The following is a 4,356-nucleotide window of genomic DNA, read 5'->3' on the forward strand; positions in this document are numbered from 1 at the left end:
TGCAAGTTTGAATACATACGAGACATTTTTTGTGGATCAAGGTGCCATCTGTAAAACATTTTATAAAAGCTTTCCCGTAAGTTTTGGGCTTATGTGAATTTAACATTCCTCACCCAAATAATCTCCCAAGTATCTAATGGAACCGATTCATTAAAGTTTTGTGCCCATTTAACCATACAATCTTTAACTAATTCTGCTTCTGAATCCAGTTCCATTAACACCCCATAAATTCTTTTGATATGGGTTCGTCTTTGATCTTTTATTTGTTTTAACAAATTCTCATCCTCTCTAAGCAAACCCACCTTACAATCTATCTTCCACCTTTCCCTATAAAAAACTTTTAACGGTGGAGAGGTTCAAGTTTTCGCAACTTCAGTGATGTGCTGGATGACAAAGCATCCTGGCTTATAGCATTTCCCATTATATCTTGCATGTCTTTTACCATTACTGATGGCAGAGGAGGGGAAGGAGGTGGTGTAGCTTTAGGTTGTTGTACTGGTAAAATCGCAGGAGAAGAAGCCACCTTAGGTACTGTAGAAGTACTTGCCACCTTGAAGCCATTTTCAAAAAGAAAAGTTTTGTTTCTTCTTTCCTCTTTCTTAAAAAAAATAGAAAAAATACAAAAAAAACCCCCTTAAAAAATAACAAAAAAGAATTTGACAAAGAGGGAAAGTAATCTTCCTGAAACACAAATCCAGCTCAAAAAAACCTTTAAGAACAATCTATTCCACTCCGTTCCATTCCGCTCCCTTCAAAAAAAAAAAAAAAAACTTTCCAATCGCCATTTTACTTTCCCTCTCGATAAAAGAAAAAAGAAAAAAGGGAAGTAAAAATCAGTCTTTAAAATTAAAGTCCAAATAAGATCAAAGAAAAATAAAATCCTTTATCCAGCTCTGTCCGCTTTTAAAATAACTCACCAGGTTTCTTTAAGTGCGGAGGTGGGAGCGGCGTCTTGCTTTGTCCCCAAGGGACAAAGACAGCTGAGAGGCGGAGACAACCTGAACTCCGTGGGAGCACTCTTTTCACCCCCAAAAGAAAACTTCCTTGGGGGTCTCAGAGGCTCTACCTTTATTCAGGTGATACTCCCCTCCCTCCCTTTGCCCGGGAAGGAGGTTTTGAGCCGCGGAACAGCTGATGCCTGCTGTTCTCTGCGGTTCTAATGCTTTCTCAGGAGGACGGCTACAAAGTAGCCGCCATCACCAGCGCTAATCCACCGGAAGTAGTCTAAAGTTATCTTGAGCTCCTTGACAAGAAGCCGAATTTAACTGCAAGAATTAAATCAACACAGAATATGATTACAGTTAAAATAAGTTGAGGAGATAAAGAAAGGAAGCACTATCTTGAAAGGGTCTTAGAAGTAAATTTTAAATGCCATTTAAAGATCTATTGAAGTTAAAATGTTGCACAAAAACATTGCAACAAATAATGCAACAATCCAAGCATAGTTTTAAAGCAGGTTTCAGAGACACACAGTTTTCTCCCATTTTCACCAGCTTCTATAAAATGCTTTGGAAATTATCCTCTGTCTTTAAGGAACCTGCAGTTGGCCCCTTTCTGCCTCTTCTTATTATGCAAAGTTTCTTGATTTTATATTATCAATCTTGAAACATTATCCATATTTGTAAGGACAGATAGCAAAGTCATTTGAGTGAATGATCTTTTGGAAATCATGTCAAGGTTGCTGAGAATTTTAAATGAATATACTTTGGAATATTTTTTAAATTAAACTTTGTCTTGTAATATTCTTTAATTTATTTTTATTAAAGGAAAATAACACTGCAGATTCATTGCTAGACCACACTGGTAGACAACCAATTTCTCATGCTATGGGAGAAAAATGTATCTTTCTCATTACCAGTTTAATTGAATATTATCTATTCTCTTGAGCTACCACAATGAACAGTAAACACAGGAAAACCTTAAAGATGTAAATAAAAGCCTATCTTCTAAATGCAATGATACACTCCAAGAAACAATAGATTAGGGTCCAGATGTTGACATTTTTCATTTCAGTTGCTCAGACCTAGCAACTTCCTAATACCAAATCCAATACCTTACTTATTGTTACCTCCTCTGATAAGAATTGTACTCCCAAATCCCCAAAACCTACAGGTACACCTTGATTTATGACCAATCATTTAATAACCATTCACAGTAACAATCACCTCAGAATGGGTACACAACAACAACAATAACAGTACAGAGTTGGAAAGGACATTGGAAGTCTTCTAGTCCAAACCCCTACTCAGGCAGGAAAACGTCTACCATTTCAGACAAAGAGTTGTCCAATCTCTTCTTAAAAACTTCCAGAGATGGAACATCCACAACTTCTAGAGGCAAATTGTTCCATCAATTAATTTTTCTAACTGTCAGAAAATTTCTCCTTAGTTCTAGGTTGCTTATCTCCTTGATTAGTTTCCATCCATTGTTTCTTGTCCTGCCATCAGGTGCTTTGGAGAATAGCTTGTCTCCCTCTTCCTTGTGGCAGCTCCTTAGATATTGGAACACTGCTATCATGTCAACCCTAGTCCTTCTTTTCATTAAACTAGACGTACCCAATTCCAGCAACCGTTCCTTATATGGTTTAGGCTCCACTCCCCTAATCATCTTTCTTGCTCTTCTGTGTACTCTTTCTAAAGTCTCAACATCTTTTTTACATTGTGGCAACCTAAACTGGATGCAATATTCCAACTAAGGCCTTACCAAGGCATTATAAAGTTGTATTAACACTTCATGTGATCTTGATTCTATCTGTTAATGCAGCTTAGGACTGTGTTGGCTTTATGGACTGTAAAGAACTTCTGGCTATTGTAAAATATTGCACTGCCCCCCCCCCCATCCGTTAACCACCGTTTGGGTGCTTGGCAACCTTTTTGCATTTACAAATGGTTGCCAAGAGCCCTGCTATCATGTGATCACCATTTGCAATTTTCTCTGCTGCCTTCCCCATGGGCAAGCTGGCAGAGAAGGTTGTACTTCTGAAGGGGATCTCAGAAGGGAAACAGTGTGCAGGAGGAGTGGATTTCAAATCTGGCAAAAAAAAAAAAAATGCCAGAAAATGCCATTTTCTTGTGATTGTTCTCCCTGTTCAAATTTCAATGAAATTTACACATTTTAACAATTACGTGTTCATCATTTGTATGCCATTCCATTTTAAGCTCAGTTTTACAATGAGCGAAGGGAAATATATGTGTCCCAGGATAATGTTGCAGGATCCAATCTGGATCGGTCACCAGAATCAGAGGTTTAGTCTTCTGAACTTTTGGACTTGTTCTGGAGCCCATCTTGGATCTGACACACATTCTGGTAGAGAGAATTTCCTTTAGGATGGGCTCCATCATCAGTCTGAAAGCTTGGAAGACTAAACCTCTGGTTCTGGTGACAGACCCAGATTGGATCCTCAGTCTTACAATATTCAAAACCATAGATGCTTTTCTCTACTATAAATGTTTCTAATAACTGTAAATAATAAAACCAATGGAAACTAATATTCCTCTACCACCTGTGCTTGTCTTGATTTTATTTTGTATTTCTTTTGAATACAAAAGCCTTGAATGCAAAATCCCTTAATTCAGCTGCATCTGTTCTTTTATTCAAACCAAGTAGCAAGATGCAAAATACAATTACAGTTCAGATAAATCCAATCCTTTCCTTTGCATATTTAGATATATCATTTTGCTACTGTACCAATAGATGTCAAATAGATGTTGCCTGAAACAAAAACATCATTCAAGCCAAGAAATTTATTTTTGTCACAGAAATTCTTCCCAGAAACAACAATTGTAATTTTTCCCATCTTAACATGTTTTTAGTTTTATTCCATGTCTTAACATTGTTATTTTGAAATAACATACAATTCATATTTGTTATAGTGATACTCAGATATTTTATATTCTTCTCAATCTTAAAACTTATTTGGTGCATCAGTTCTGTTTGATCTTTTATTTTCATGTTTTTGTTAACATCTTTGTCTTCCGTTTGTTGATCTTAAAACTTGCTCATGTACCAACTTTTTTAGTTTTCCTATTAATATTTCAATTCCCATTCAAGGACATTCTAAAACCAATGCCACATCATCTACAAAAGCCCTTAATTTATATGTTTCTTTTTTAATCTTTACTCCCATAGAATTCCAACCTTATATTTCTATTGAAGAACCAAAGTAAACAAGAGAAGAGATAATGGATAGGTTTTTTTTTTCCTTTTTGTATATCACAAAACTTTATTAGATCTCCATTAACAATTATTGTTAAAGTGTCAATCTACTTTCATGAAGTATAAATAAATGTTTTCCGTTTTATAAATTTCTCTCAAAGTTCTTATTTTCTCAAACTTTAACAAGAAAGCCCTGCTCAA

Source organism: Crotalus tigris, unplaced genomic scaffold (genome assembly GCF_016545835.1).
Source record: "Crotalus tigris isolate CLP2741 ecotype Arizona unplaced genomic scaffold, ASM1654583v1 scf7180000024399.229188, whole genome shotgun sequence".
Taxonomy (NCBI): Eukaryota; Metazoa; Chordata; class Lepidosauria; order Squamata; family Viperidae; genus Crotalus; species Crotalus tigris.